The 16,748-nt window shown below is 36.0% G+C and overlaps 2 pseudogenes; one reads left to right on the top strand and one right to left on the bottom strand.

Moving 5' to 3' along the window:
- The first annotated feature begins 8,427 nt into the window (after positions 1 to 8,427).
- On the top strand, positions 8,428 to 10,602 carry LOC120178354 (annotated as a pseudogene).
- Positions 10,603 to 11,340: 738 nt separating this feature from the next.
- On the bottom strand, positions 11,341 to 16,285 carry LOC120178353 (annotated as a pseudogene).
- Positions 16,286 to 16,748: the final 463 nt, after the last annotated feature.

Below are 16,748 nucleotides of genomic sequence, written 5' to 3'. Positions count from 1 at the left end.
TGTCTTGTAAAGTCGAGTTCTTTAACCTAACTTTGGGAGGTCCTACGTTATTAAAACAAAGTTAATGCTTTAATGGGTTTTTTAAGCAAAGGTGAGTTTTTTTCTTCTTTTTCCTCTTGGAGTTTGAAATTTTTTTTTTAAAAAAAATTCTTTCTTTGATGGAAGGACACCATTGTATCAGTGCAACTTTGGGAATCAATCCTTTTTCTTTTGTTGGTCAATTTGTTGTAGAACGATGGAAGGTGCACCATTGTATTATATTAGTACACCTTTTAGAATTCCATTTTTTTTTTCATTTTGTTATAGATTGATGGAGGGGCACATACACTTCTGGAATTTCAAGCCTTTTTCTTTCTTCCATTTTTGCTGTTAATTGTTGGAAGGTGCACCATTGTATCAGTACACCTTTTGAAGTTTCTAAGTAATTTTTCTTTTCATCTTCCTGTGGAAGTTGTATCAATTTTGTGTTTGTACAATTGGACTTTCAATCTTCTATATAATTTTTTAAAAACTTTTTTCTTGGTGGAAGGCACCATGACGTTTTTCCCAATAAATCACCGGTGATCGGTATATTTATCGATCTAACACCGATCAGATTATATTTCTCGATCTAACACCCGTAGCAGTAAAGCGTGCCCCCTGAACTGCGCTATACGCTGATTTGGCGTCACGTGGGCATAGCGCGCCCCCTGCCCCGCGATATACGATGATTTGACGTCACGTGGGTATAGCGCGTTCCCTGATCCGCACTATACTTAGGTATCTGACACGTGAGGTATAGGCGGTACAGGGGGCGCGTTATACCCCTAAATACCCGACCCTTCACATCCCAATCCTCCCAATAAATACCCCTATCCTCAATCACTTTTATCACACCAAATTCTCTCAAATTCTCTAAATTTTTCTCAAATACTCTCTTTTTTTAAGGTATATTTTATAATATTTTTACTATTATGTCTTTAATTTATTTAAGTATTTTACTTTATTTAATATTTTACTAATATAATTCTTTTGCAGATATATAATGGAAGGCATTCTACTTCACTCGGATGAAAATCATATATTTCTACACTTTGTTGATATGATAACATTTTAACGTTTTAATTTAATTTAAATTATTAGTAATATTTAGTTGATTTATTTAATGCATGATTATTAGATTAAGAATTAAATATCTCGACACTTTGCTGATACGGTAACATTTTAACGTTTTAATTTAATTTAAATTATTAGTAATATTTAGTTGATTTATTTAATGCATGATTATTAGATTAAGAATTAAATATCTCGACACTTTGCTGATACGGTAACATTTTAACGTTTTAATTTAATTTAAATTATTAGTAATAATTAGTTGATTTATTTAATGCATGATTATTAGATTAAGAATTAATTTTTGTAATTATTTATTTTTAGGAGAAGGACCGTGTATTAGATCCTTTTATTAGGAATCTTAAGTTAGTGATACACAGCCGTGTCTTACCATATTTAGTAGAGGCTGGATTCGGTTACATAGGTAGATATCAGAGTCACTGTAAGATAGAGCCAGACCTGATTTCTGCCTTAGTAGAGCGGTGAAGGCCGGAGACCCACATATTCCATCTTCCGTGCAGAGAGTGCACGATCACGCTTGAGGATGTTTCTATGCACCTGGGGCTTCCGGTGGATGGAGATGTGATATCGGGGATAGCTTCCGGTTATTGGACTATTTTGTGTCGGGATAGTCTAGGACGTGTCCTGGAAAATTTTATCGGAGGCAGGATACTATTAAATTGGTTAGATGCCAATTTTTGGGAGTTGAGCGCAGACGCCTATGAGGATGAGGTTAAGATGTATGCACGGGCATGCATACTGCAGCTGATAGGAGGGTTGCTGATGCCGGACAAATCGCGCAACCTAGTTCACTGCATGTGGTTGCGACATCTTAGCGACTTTCGTCTCGCCGGATCATTCAGTTGGGGCTCGGCAATTTTGGCTATGCTGTACAGGGAGATGTATGGAGCCACTGACTACAGGCGTAATGCTATCGGCGGATGTCTCCTGCTGCTGCAGTCTTGGGCATGGTATCGATTGCCCTTTTTATGTCCCATTGTGAAGAACCCATTCGTATTTCCACTACTTCTGAGGTAATTATAAAACTGATTTTGTATATTAATAATTTTATACAGCGTATAACAAATATTTTTCCTTGAATAGGTGGTCTACTGATAGGAAAAATCATCAGGAGCTACCTGATGATTTAGAAAAAAATTAGGGTGCTAATCGATCAGAAGGCTGGCACACATGTATGAATTTTAATGTTTAAAAATCGATTTTAGATTATAGTTATATAATTAGATTATTATTTTGATAAAAATTATATATTATTTGTTTTAGTTTGAATGGGTGCCATATTCTACTGATGATGTGAGGGCGGTGATCCCACCTGAGTTGAGGGGTCCATCAGATGTTTGGATGGCGATAGTCCTTCTGATCTGTTATGCGACCGTCGAGTGGCACTCCACTGATCGCGTGCTCCGGCAGTTTGGTTGTTTTCAACCAATTCCGAAAGTACCTCGCAATATGGACGAGTTGCATAGCTTAGATAGACGCGGCATGACAGATATAGATTGGCTGGTGAGGCATCATGAGTGGGTCGTGTTGTGGGAGGATCAACATCGGCGCCTTCCACGTAGAGAGCCCATTTTTATTGACTTCTTGATGTATGCTGAGGATTATTATGAGTGGTTCAACAGTAACGGGAAGTCGTTTCTACTTCATGAGGATGCACGAGGGCAGACCTTTCCACGACGTCTACAGAGACGTTCACCGACACAACACCATCGTCCCCCGACTCGTGGACGGAGAGCAGGTGCTTCCGTTTCATCCTCAGCTGCACCAGCAAGACCTTCCCAGCAGCCATCGCAACCATATATGATGCCGCCATCGCCTTTCCATTACCAAATGCCGTCGCTGCCACCTTCACATAGCTTTATGACCCCGCCACCGCCACTATCACAGACGACCCCTCCTGGAGGCTATTATGGGTCTATGTTTGTAGATCCGACTTGGGGTTCATATACTGGATATTTGGAGGGTTCAGCCTCATTACCCATGGTCGCAGCACAGACATCTCCTGTACAGTTTTCACACTCAGCGATGTCTGGGTTTTCCCAGTTTTCGTAGGCCGGTGGGATAGTCAGTAAACACCTCCAGGGTCCTTATTCTATGGAGGTGCTTCATCGTCATCAGCTCCTCATCAACCTAATGTACCTGCTCAGGACGACGACAACGACGACGACTATGACGATGGTGACGACGATGATGATAGCGAGGAGTCAGAACTAGTGATACAAAGAAATCCTCCTCGAGACCGATAGCCACCGCCCTGCGGAACACATTCACGATGCAGGCATCGATAGATTTTTTTTATTATATTTGTATTTACTTTATTTTGTTTAATTGTAATTTTTTATTATTTCTTATTTAATACTTACTTTATTTTGTTAAATTTGTTGGACTTTTTTTAATATATTTCAATTAATTTTGTTTATTACCATTTAATATCAGTTATTGTAATTTGGTTATCATTTACTATTTAATTCTTATTGTAAGTTTGTTGTTTAATGATTGTGTTCGTTTTTTTAATCTTCATCAGCGATTATCGAATGACATTAACTTGAAGTAAATGCAAATTAAAATACAAGAATTATTATTTGATAAACAAATACATCATTTCCTCATCAATTGTTACTTGATGACAACAAAAGTGGACATGTTTTTCTAGTGTGTCCTGGGTTTCTACAATGGCCACATCTTCTGTCTTGTCTAGATCTTTCTCGAATATCTATATTGCAATGAATTCGATTGAATTTTGGACGACCACACTCCCTCAATAAACTTGGATTTGGTACAATCGGAAGCCAATCTTGAACCTCATCAGGGTCTTTGTCATTACCTATGGGGGAAACTCAAATTCGTATACCTTAAAAAACTTCAGATAGTTGGTATACGAGATCCACAAAATGGTTATAATCTTGACGTGTATGCGAGCAAGCTACTATCACATGAGAGCATGGATACTTCAGAGCTTGAAAAAACCCGCATTCGCACGTTCTGTCCCTTAGATTTACTCTTAACAGCACAGCTTCAATCCCTTGAAGAGGTCGCGGCAACTCTGTGACACGAAACATTTCATTCATTCTAGAGAAGCTTGTTACAGACATTCCATTTGATGCAACAATTTTTTTCTATAGATCTTCAACTAATCTAGGGTGATAGACATGACCGCCTTGCATCCAGGTTTGAGCTTGTCCCCCGAGCTTCGCAAAAAGCGCCCCCAAACGAAAATATGTAGTTTTTACCAAAGTCACTACAAGTAAGTGACGTGCACCCTTTAAGGTTGAATTGATTGCCTCAGCCAAGTTAGTCATCATGTGTTCATATCGATATCCACCATCATATGCGTTCGTCCACATTTCTTTATCGATGAGGCTGATGTAATCGTATCATTCCTCGTTCTTCGCCCGTAAATCTTGAGGCATTGATTCAAACATTTGAGGAAGTAGTTCGTAACCTGATCAAAAAATGTATAACTTACTAACTTGCTTTCTTTGAAAAATTAAAATGATAAAAAAATGTATAACTTACTAACTTGCTTTCACTTACCCATACGCACAATTAATTGACGCTCATCATTCTTCTTGTACCTTCCATGATAGTTCGCAGCAATGTGTCGGAGACAATACTTATGTTGGACAAAGGGTGGTTGCCACATTAGACCCAAAGACTCCATTGCTGCTTTGATCCTAGCTCCGCGATCTGAAATGACACAAATTTTTTCCCTCGTGATAACATGTGCACGTAAATTTTGGAGAAAAAGCTCAAGAATCTATATCTTCTCCTTCGACAAGAGCAAGAGCAAAAGCAACTGGAAGAATGTTGCGATTAGCATCTTGGACAACTTCCAATAATAAAACCTGCTTGTATTTTCCATACAAGAAAGTCCCGTCGATCTGGACCACAGGCTTGCAGTATTTGGCAGCATTAACACACTGTGGGTAACTCCAAAAAACCTGGTAGAATTGGCATCGATCGCGAAGAACTCGATCATTATGGTATGTATAGGAGGTTTCGAAGTCCACAATTGTCCCAGGATTTATCGTCCGCACCAGCCTAAACCAACCTGGAAGTTCGTTGTAAGATGCATCCCATTCGCCATGAAGTTTGACAATGACATTTTGTTTTGCCAACCAAGCTTTTTTATAGGAGACGGTGTACCCATACTACGATTGTATAGATGAAATCAACACTACAACAACTATATGAGAGCTTGCTTTTACCATGGGCATGATGGCTTGGCATATCACTTCAGAGTCCAAGTTGGGATGATCTTGGTTGACCCCTCCAGCACAACATGTGTGAGAACCGTTGTATACTGTTAGTTCCCATATGTTGTTTTTCCTCTTCATTTTCGATACGCGAACCATCCAATTGCATCCGTTTTCTCGTTGGACACAGTAGCATACATATTTTTCGATCGTCAATCGGTTGACTCTAGACTGAACAGAATTACGAATATTGTAATTTTTGATAGCCATCATCGCTTCTTCTTTGCTTGAAAACTCCATGCCTAAAGATAACTCACCATTATTTATTGATGAGTAATATGCATAGTCACCGAGATGAGGCATATCCGCAAATTCTGGCCCGTACATTGCACCATAATCAACTTCATACATGTGTGCAGGAGGGTCAGTTTGTGCCACATTTCCTGGAACTTCATCATCATCAGAGTTGAATTGTGGTGATTCTGGGTGAATGAATAGTCCACTCTCAGCACCATCCGCACTAGGCTCACGAAGCGATTCTTCTGGTGGAGATGATGGTTCCTCCATGCTTTCCACATTTAGGTCGAAGAAACTACTACTTGCACGCCTTCCCTTTGAACTGGAAAGCATATCGACATTGAGATCGAAAAAGCTCGCAGTCGAATGCCTCCCCTTGGAGCTTGAAGCCATCGTGTCAAATGGAAACTGCACAGATGGTTGCGTCGATGACATTTCCATATGGTCCAAGAAATTTGCAAATGGATGCCTTCCCCTTGAACTGGACGCGGTGTTGCCATACGGATTGTTCGTGGACCCACCTCGGTATATATCGTAAGGAGTTGCGGATGAATGTCTCCCCATTATGGCATTAAAATCATTACACATTACTGTAGTCAGGCTGTCAACTAGATCAACTTGTTCAGCCAGCCCATAGTGTGAGCTTAAAGATTGACCCCGAACAACATGCACTTGAACAAAATATGCATACATCTCAATAGCGGCGTCTGAATAATTACTTTGAGCTTCAACCATCATTTGAACATCATCATTGTTCGAAAGTTCGAACGCTATATAAGTTAATGACAACAATGATGTTGGAAATCTGTACTGCAACGACGACATTCTTCTATTACTTCCAACATGAATCTTCATCGAAATCTTCGTTATCAGCTCCTCAAGAGTTATGTTTCTCTTGAATGATATTTTAACACGCTCATTTGATACGAAAACAACGCCGGTTTCATCTTCTCGAATTTCACCATCATAATAAATAATAGCTGAAAGTCGCGTCATTCTTTGAGTTTAAAAGTGCGGCAATATTATATATGCAAAAAAAAAAATAACTGAAACAAACCTGATTAAATAAATTATATATGATCGAAAATATAACACAAAATTTTTTTTACACATCAACGTAAATAATTTAAATAATATAATTTTATATTATTACCTGCACCACAAACATAAAAATTAATTGAAAATAATTAGTATAATATTTTTTTAAATAATGATAATAAATAATAAGTATAATTAAAAAATTATAACAAAATTACCTTATAATGAAAAATCACATGAACTTCTAAATCAAATATAAGAAGATTGTCAGAATTATTACTCGTTGACGGAATTATTGTATTAATTTATAAGAGAGGAGAGATGCGAGGAGACGTGAGGAGAGATGCGAGAACCGGAGGGTATTTATAAACATATAAGACGCGGTACCTGCATCGCGTTATATGTAATTATTATATAGCGCGGACCGGAGACCGCGTTAAATATAATTTTGGTACGGCGTATAGCACGGCCCCTGATCCGCGCTATACCTCTACGTGACGTATAGCGCGGAGCAGGGGGCGCGCTATACCCCACGTGTAATCCAGTCAGCGTATAGCGCGGTACAGAGGGTGCGCTATACTCCACGTGACGCCAAATCAACATATAACACGGTTCAGGAGACGCGCTTTACTGCTACAGGTGTTAGATCGAAAAATATAATCTGATCGGTATTAAATCGATAAATATATCGATAATCGGTAATTTTTTTTAAAAAAAAAAATCGCACCATTGTATCAGTACACCATAGAACTATATAAAGGTATTTTGATTTGACTTGAAACAGTGTCAGAAAATAAAGAAACTTGGTTTATTGTAGCCACTGTTAAATGTATGCATGACATAATATTGTATATATAATATATCTTTTAAGTAGCCATTAGATATGAGCGTATCTTTAGACTAATATAGGCCTGTAAACTCTAGTTTTGATAAGAAAAATAAAGAGTAAAAACAGACTATCTTTGTTTTTATTGTTAGGTGAAAAGGCTGTCTCCTTTTTAGTACGGAGGAGAAGGTCTGAAACTTTTGATGTTGTGTTATATATTTATTAGTATGCTGTTCATTCAATTTACTCTGGAAGTAAATTAATAAGCCTGGTAGCTATGTTGCAACTTTTGCTTTTCTTGGACTTTGGATCTCCCTTGTTACTGGGAGTTATTACATCAATTGAGGTTGTTGACCTTATAAATAAGGTGCTGCGCTCTCCTACTTTTTTTTCATTGTCATGTTTCAGTTCTGATATATTGATATTGATATGCCATGCTGAATTATTATTTAATGATTTTCTTTTTCTTCATGTTAGTAATTTGCTCCTGTCATTAATTAATTGTTACTTGTTTACTTCTCTTTCAATATATTCCCTTTTTCTCCACCCTTTCTCCTTGCATTGTCTGTTTCTCTCCAGTCTTTGGCTTTTCTTCTTGTTCTGCATGCTATTTGGCCTTGTGGGGTTCCTTTTACTCTGACTTAATTTCTAGTTGAACAGTGTCGTTTGTCGTTGGATTTTTCCCCTTCACTTGCATTTAAGTTTATAGAGCAATAAAAGGTCAGTTAATGGTGGATTTTGTTGGTTGTTTGAACAGCGAAGGATTTGTCAAGTGTGAAATTCTGAAAACAAAAGGAATTGGATATGGCATCACCTTCTTTCGCCAAGCAGACTGATGTGCCTATGAAGGAACCAGTGTCTAGCTATACTCCATATCCACCACCTCTGGCAAGATATGAAGATGTTGTTGCTAGTCCTAGCCTTTTTCTGGCTACTTTGAAGAAGCTCCATGGCACCATGGGAACCAAGTTCATGTAAGTTTTCTTCTCCGGTGCCTATGTTCTCTTCTTGATGCTTTTGGTTCCCTAACTTGTAAGTGTAGTGTTTTATTTACCTCAGCAATATAGTCTGGCTTGACTTGGAGTCATATAAGTACAATATAGCCTCCCTATATCTATACATGTGAACATCATAACATGCATATACATGCATATGGTGTTACTTTCTAGACTTAATTTTTGACAATTTCCTTTCCCTCCTCTACTTTGGTGTAGGATTCCCATCATTGGAGGGAAGGAGTTGGCTCTACACAAACTTTTTGTGGAGGTAACATCTCGTGGTGGAATTGAAAAGGTAAGGTGAAACCATCATACATCATATGTTTCAATGTGCCATCCGTTTTATGGTTGTTTCCATTCATACATGAGATTTCAACATGCTTGTGTTCAAATGTTAAATATGAATGGTGCAATCTTCCACCAGAAATACTAGGATGAGAGTCTAGTTTCTGCTCAATAACTTTGTGCAGTTGCATACTGGTGTTGATTGTTGCTACTATTATTATTATTGAATATGTTTCGAGTTAAAAATTGGACTTTGTAGTTTGTAGTGGTAGTACTATTTGTATACATCCTGTTCATCCCTCGTTATCGATGTTATAACATCGTTAGCGCTGTACTCTGATGCTCAAATGGTTGTGTTTTAAATTGATCTTGTAGCTTGTAAGAGAACGGAGATGGAAGGAAGTGACTGCTATTTTCAACTTCCCTTCCACTGCTACAAATGCATCTTTTGTGCTGCGCAAGTACTATGTTTCTCTGCTTCATCACTATGAACAAATCTACTTCTTTAAAGCCCGTGGTTGGATCCCTGTTCCTTCCGGTATGCAAATTGAGAACTCAAACTCTTCTTGAATAAATGTTAAGTGTATTAATCTTAATATTATATGATAATCCATATATGCAGATCCTCATCGAAACCAACTTATTCCACCGATTCCTAGTCATGGGGCAATGCGGCCAGCCGTAGAAATTTATGCACCAACTGTCCAGCAACCAAGAGTAAATATTGCTGAGTCGCGTGCAGGTGCCTTTAGATTTTTATATGCTGATTGAAACTGGCTTTTTATGTTTTCACCCCTAAAATTGTTGGTCATTCCCCTTCTATCATGTAGTCTGTCTTTCTAGAGTTTCATGATTTGGTCAATTCCAGTAAAGTGTTTTAGTTGATACAGCAATAAGGCCAGCACTTACAGCAGGCTATCCTGTGATTGGGGTGATTGATGGGAAATTCAAGAGTGGCTATCTTGTTACTGTCACCATTGGTTCGGAGAAGTTAAAAGGTGTCTTGTATCAAGCTTCACAGGATGCAGCAACCCAAGTGCCACATCAATATGGTGTATATGGCGGCAAGAGTGAGACCGCTCATGCTTCTTCAGGTGTGCAACGTCGGAGGCTTAGGAAGAAATTCAAGATAAAACGCAGGGATCCTGCTCATCCAAAACCTAACAGGAGTGGGTATAATTTCTTTTTTGCCGAGCAACATGCAAGACTGAAACCACTTTACCCTGGAAAGGACAGAGAGATTAGTAGAATGATTGGTGAATTATGGAACAAGTTAACTGAATCAGAAAAAACAGTAAGAACCGTTTATTTACTGTAATTAATGAACTAAACATGTTTTATGCTAAGTTTTAACTTCTTGCTTGGGCTTTTGTCATTGTTCAGGTCTATCAAGATAAAGCTCTGAAAGATAAAGAACGGTATAGAATCGAGATGGAGGATTACAGGGAAAGATTAAGGGCAGGTCAAGTTATCAGTGATGCAGTGCCCCTACAGCAACGACTTCCAGAACCAGATGTAGAAATGAAACAAGCAGATATGAAGCTTGACGAAACCGAAGGTGGTGATTCTCCTGAGACTCGGGAACATTATAGCAGCTCTGATGGAAGTGATTCCGAAGACGATAAAACTAGAGATAAGGAATTAGATAGGGAAGAATATCTTGTTGCAGGGGTCAGCGGTAAACCTATAAACGAAGATGTAGAGATTTCAGGTCCTAGTGATTGAAAAGTTTAGGGTTGAGGGTGAAGATAACGTGGGTAATGTTTTGTCCGAGACAAACAAAGAACCAATGCAAAGTGGACACAAAAAATCCGCTAATGTTAATGTAAACTTTTCGACCATGAAGTAAGTTTTAATATAGTTTATGATTCACCTTCATGGTAGCTTCTTTTTTTGTGTAAAAAATTAGTTTTTTTTTCTATCAGCAGAAGGTTTTATTTCCTTGGATGGGATGAGGGGAGGATCATTTTACTGGCTTGGGTAAGTTTTGTGGGGAGAAATCCCCAGTCCCAACCCTTGCCTAAAGATCTCTCAACTAGTTTATTGGAGGCCTCATCTGTAGACTGTAGTTGACAAACAAGTGTAGACATGCATCAAGAAAAATTATGCTTAACATAGATATATGATTTCATTCATGTCTTCAAATTTTCTTGTTTACAGTGTGAATTCTCTGTTGTCTATTTGGTTTCCTTTGATAAAAATCTTGCTAATAATAATATAATCTAGTTGTAATTTGATTCTGATACAACTGTTGGCCAGTTTGAAATAGGCTCAAAACCAGTATCTTTTCATCTGTATTGTAAAATTATAACTAGCATGATTTTGCCAGCTTCTTGCAACACAATTTCTAGTCCAAAATAGCTAAAAGAACACAACAAAATTTTCAAGTGCGATATCTAGATTCACTCACAAGAAGAAAAAAGAACTCAAAATCTGGACAAAACAATGACATGTTCTGTTCTATGGGACATTTTGATTTAATATGACTGATGGTAAAAGCCGATACAAATATGCTAGGAGACAGATGAATCAAGACTGCAAAATACGAGTCAAATAATTTCTTTTTAATTCAAATGTATGAAAAATGTCAGGAATTTGAGACTAAAAGAGCATCCCAGACCATGTCCATGTCCAATGAAGGCATTCTACTTAACTGAACAACATCCACATCTGATGATAAACATTCCTGAGTGTTATTCTCATTCATTTCAGATTCTGCCTTGCTCTTCTCCTCAAATTGCCACTCTCTTTTTGTTGTGTTCTGGTTTAAATCTTCAACATTTGGCTGAACCGACGGTGGATTGTTCGAATTCTTGTTACCTGCAATGCCTTGTGAAATTGCTTGCATCTTGGCTTCAAGAAGTGCAGCAGTGTTTTCAAGAATTGTCCTTGAGTTGATGCTTAAGATCCGGAAAATTCAAATGTGCATATTCTTCGCGCAACATGTATGCTGCTGTATCGTATGCCATAGCCGCTTCTTCTGCAGTATCATAAGTCCCTAGCCAAACCCTTGTTCGATTTCTCGGAAGTCGTATCTCGGCAACCCATTTCCCCCAATGTCTTTTCCTTTCGCCTCTGAATAACTTTCCAGATGATGATGAAACTGATGACAATGAACCCTTTTGATCCCGATTTCGCAATATGCGTCCAGTGTTCTTCATAGGTTGAGTCTTGGTAGTGCTAAGCCAATAATCACTATAACCTTTGGATTCAAAACTTGTCAACCTCTGGTTCATTCTAAGCCATTCATTCCCCGTTTGAGACTGAATCTGACCAAGCTGAGGCATTTGGAATGAATGGTTTTCGGACAAGGTTGATCCAGGCTCACCCTTTTCGCCAACGGCTCGTGTGGTCGGATCTAACATGGCAGGTTCCTGCAAAAACAAAGTTAATCTGGGGAATTTCGATGGAGTAGGTGGTTCAGAAAACTCGATCCAGTTTAGGAAAAGAATCCAGGAAGTTCAATGGCATATCAGAAACAAGACCACCATGTGGGGGAACAGAACGGAACCCTGAACACAACAAGCTCGAATGATGTTCATTCAAAACATCCTGTCTGAAAATTCCAGGGATGTTTTTCAACAGATTGGATCCAGGAGACTCCTCTGGTGAAGATGATGGTGGTGGTGACTTGCTGCTTCTTCCATAGGCAGTACCTGTTAAAGTACACGAAATGATTGGATCATTGAAACATTTGGAAGCAGTTGGCATGCCATAAATATAAGATATACACTCCTTGTTCATCAAAGTTTTTGCTTTAGGAAATTGATCTTTCCCACTCACAATATTTGTCCGATAACAGAACAGATAGAAGAGGTATATATATATATAAACGATGCCATTGGAAGTACAAATAATATGTATATATATATATATTATGCCTTAATCTGAAGGCTTCTGCTAAAGGCTTACTATAATAATAATTTAGCCCCTCAATGGAAAGACTTGCTTTTTCCAATTGACACGGTGGTTTGCCACGTGCAGGCAATTATCTTTCTTTGGTTTTTGGGTTAAACCAATGTTTTTCTTTGACGAATAGGAAAGAAAAGAAAAAGAAATTAAGCAAAGAATAAAAATAAGTAAAATATTAGAATAACAAATTTAAATCAGTTGATGGAGTAAAAGGATTGTGACCAGTTGATGGAGTAAAAGGATTGTGACCAGTTGATGGAGTAAAAGGATTGTTACCAGTTGATGGAGTAAAAGGATTGTGACGGTTGTAGGTGATTTACTCTTTTGATTTAAATAATAGTCGTAGTTGATAAAAAAATTGATCGATGGTCAAAGTGTTTTGAGTCCATGAGGAGGTAGAACTTAAGAGAATAAAGGTGAAGTGGTTTTATTAAGGTCACATCCCTTATTTGGTCTTGATTGAGAGGTTCTATAGTAGTTCTTAGAGTTGATGTCGGGTCTAAAGATATGATAGTTACTTGTAGACCAATAGACTAAGTAGATACGATCAGATGACGGTGGATTTTATTTTGGTAAGTCATGTGGATCTATCAAAAGTAATTTCGACAGGTTACAGATTTTCGATTGATGTTATACCTTCAAGGTCTTTCTTCCATAGACATTTCCTTTATATCTTCTGAAATTTATGAGATGCCAAAGATTTGGAGATACTTCTAGGTTCTCTAGAGGTCTTTTAGTATGAAATTGATGCGTAAAAAACTTTTTGACGGAGGTATAACAAAATCATATACAAAAATTCATATAGTTATATTTTGGTTCTTAAAGAATATATTTATTTGGATTCAAACTTACTCAAATTTAATGATTTAATATGTTTTTATATAAATTTTAGCCTTATTCTAGTAATTTTTAAAATTTACTTATATGTTCCTTGTATCTATTTACTTATTTTTTTACTTGATTGAAACGTATATTTATTTTTTTTCCGGAAAAAATAATCCTTTAGATATTTTAATTGGTCAAAATCAAGGTGGAAAATGAAATTCTTAAAAATTCTTTGCTTATAAAAGATATATTTTTCGTTATAATTATTCTATAATAAATTCTGCATAAAGGAAAATCTAAATAATGATGAAATTTTAATTATAAAAATGTACTTTCCATTTTAATTTATTTTCTATTATAAGTATTTTCTCGCTTTTATTTATCTTCTTCTTCTTTTATTTTTTTATTGATTTAATCATTCGTATCCAATTTACCTATTCATATAGTCAAATAAAAATATGTAAATACTTCTTATATACATATTTACTTATCCATATGATGTATTATATACACTTGTAAGGTTGAATCTTTTACTCTTATTTAATTCATATTACAAGATTAAGGTAATCTTATTAAAACACACTTTATGAATTTATCAAATTTAATATCAGAAGATTAGTTTACTAAATGTATTTAAGGTGGTTCATTTTAAGGTTTATTTGATAAAATCATTTACGTAAGTTTGTCCATTTAACTACCTTTTATGAAAGACGTTGATTTATCATTAGACTCAATTGCACCTAAAATTAATCATTTGTTATTTAGTTTAAACTCTTCATTTAACAAGTTCAATATTTTTCATATGTTAAGAGAAGAAATATTATATTCCATTTAACAAGCTCGTTGGCTTTGCAACCCAGTCCAAGACGATTATTGTTCTGGTTATAGTAACGTTTTTACCCGTAAGATGTAAATAGTATGTGGTTGAAGGTTTCATTTTTACCCCGTAAAATAAAACAGCTTTAAAACTCCTAATCAATGTTTATTCCTTTAAACTTATAATAAACAAAGAATTAATCATTAAATTATCATATAGATATCTTATAAAACTAGGAAGAGAAAAAGGAAGTGCAGTCCCATTTCTAATTTTGATTATTAAAGTTGCTTGAATTGGTGGAAGTTATGATGAGAAGAAAGATAAGTAGGTAATTAGTTTTCCTAATGAGAAGATAAGGTTTTCTATTGTATCTTCTTCTAGTGTTTGCTGAATGTCTACGTTTAAATGTCAAATTTGGTTGTGTATCTGAAAACAAAAATGGCCAGTAATGCATGTTAGATGATCTCTCTAGAAGGCTTTTTGTTGACATTGTTAAAATGACTTGTACATGTAAGGGGAAAAAGGTTTTCCATGCAGTGGCGGATTCAGAAATACTTTTTAGGCTGGGCACACATGTACTAATAATAGAAGTTTTCATATGGAGTAAGCGCAAATAAAATTTAGGGTAGATACTATCAGTAAAATGAACAACTAACATAAAGAAATTCAGATTTCATGCCCACCTTGAAGTACATGTATGTCTGCCATTGTTTCCATGTGTTTTGAGTTGCAATGTAATATTAAAGATGAAGATAAAGAACACGTGTTGAGTTGCTTTAGTGGTAAAAAGAAATATTGTTCTCCCTAGAAGATCCAAATTTGAATAATTGTGTCTACAGGATTTGTGTGCATTATCAATGAAAAAGAAAAAATTTAAATAGACAAAAGCCCTTATAATCACCCAGACTATTTAAGTAAAGTAAAAGCATAATGTCAAAATTAATTCCCCAACGTTTACAAAAATGATCATTTTGACTCCTATTATTTTTTGGAGCATTTTGGCTATCAATGTTTTATTTGGGGGGGGGAACTCATTTGTGAATGAAAATCGTTAATTAACAAACTATTAACGTTTCAAAATAGAGATATTTTTACCCTAGAATGAAACATTGAGGGTCAAAATGCTCCAGAAAGAAATGAAAAAGGGCTAAAATGACTGTCCAAACAAACTTTAGGGACCTTTTTGCCCCAAAATGAAATATCGAGGGTCAAAATGTTAAAAAAAGAATAGGATCAAAATGACTATTTTAATAAATGCTATGTGCTAATTTTGGTATTATTCCAAAAAATAAAAGGAGAAGGTAAAACCAATTTAAAAAATTTAAGAGATTGTCAAAATTTTTAAAGAATTTATAGTTAATATTTACGTTTGATACATATTCAAACATAATTCCATATGATATAGTTTATTGGTAATACCATCATCATCGGGGATGGATCGAGGGGACGGGTGGGACAGTCGTCCATTGAAAATTTAAAATTATCATATATTTTAGATTTTCTTCTGTATATTTTCTGTTGAAAATTTATTTTTTGCCTAGTTTTATAAACTGGGTAAACTACTTGAATGACCACCTAACTATAGAGTTGGTGTTGATATGATCACCAATTTTAAAATTTTGTCAATATGACTACTTAACTATTTAATTGGATTCAATATAGCCACATGCATTAACATTTAATGGAAGTGTTAATGTGGCAGTTAACAAAATTGGTATAATTATATATTTGATCCTCAATACATGTCACATCCTGATTGAAGGGTTAATTTATTAAATTAAATTAAAAATTAAGACCAAATTGATTGAATGTACAAGTATTAAAGATCAAATATGTAATTATATCAATTTTGTTAATTGTCATTTAAGCACTTCCGTTAAATGTTAACGACATATGTCTATATTAAAACCAATTAAATAGTTAAGTAATCATATTGACGTAATTTTGAAAATGGTAGTCATATCAACACCAACCCCATAGTTTTATGATCATTCAAGTAGTTTACCTTTATAAATTTATTTCTTCTTAAAATTTTAAAATTCTACTTTTAATATAAAATTTTACGTTTATCGTGACTAATTAGAAGGTTTTGAGGATAGTTGTGAAGTGATGCAGGGGGATCCGAGACAGATGATGCTGAGCTGTAAGATTGCACCTTGATGGCGCTGAGATACCATGAATTGGTAGATCAGCGCAAAGGCGGGAATTGATTGTGACATTTTCCTCATTGGGGTCGTTTTGAGTATGTTTCAGTTTTTTGACCATAACTTTGGCTACAAGTGTCAAAATCGCGCATAAGACCCCAATCCGAAAAGCTCTTTTCGACGCTCACGCTCTCCACATTGAACTGTACTCCATGTGGCCTTTTTTTCAACCTCAAATTCTGCCGTTTTTCCCTCCGAATCACTATATTTAGATATTTTTTACTATTTATGGTAATA

Source organism: Hibiscus syriacus, unplaced genomic scaffold, assembly GCF_006381635.1.
Source record: "Hibiscus syriacus cultivar Baekdansim isolate YM2019G1 unplaced genomic scaffold, ASM638163v2 tig00112347_pilon, whole genome shotgun sequence".
Classification (NCBI taxonomy): Eukaryota; Viridiplantae; Streptophyta; class Magnoliopsida; order Malvales; family Malvaceae; genus Hibiscus; species Hibiscus syriacus.
The sequence above is the reverse complement of the archived record's forward strand: the minus strand, read 5'-3'. Positions and strand labels throughout refer to the sequence as shown.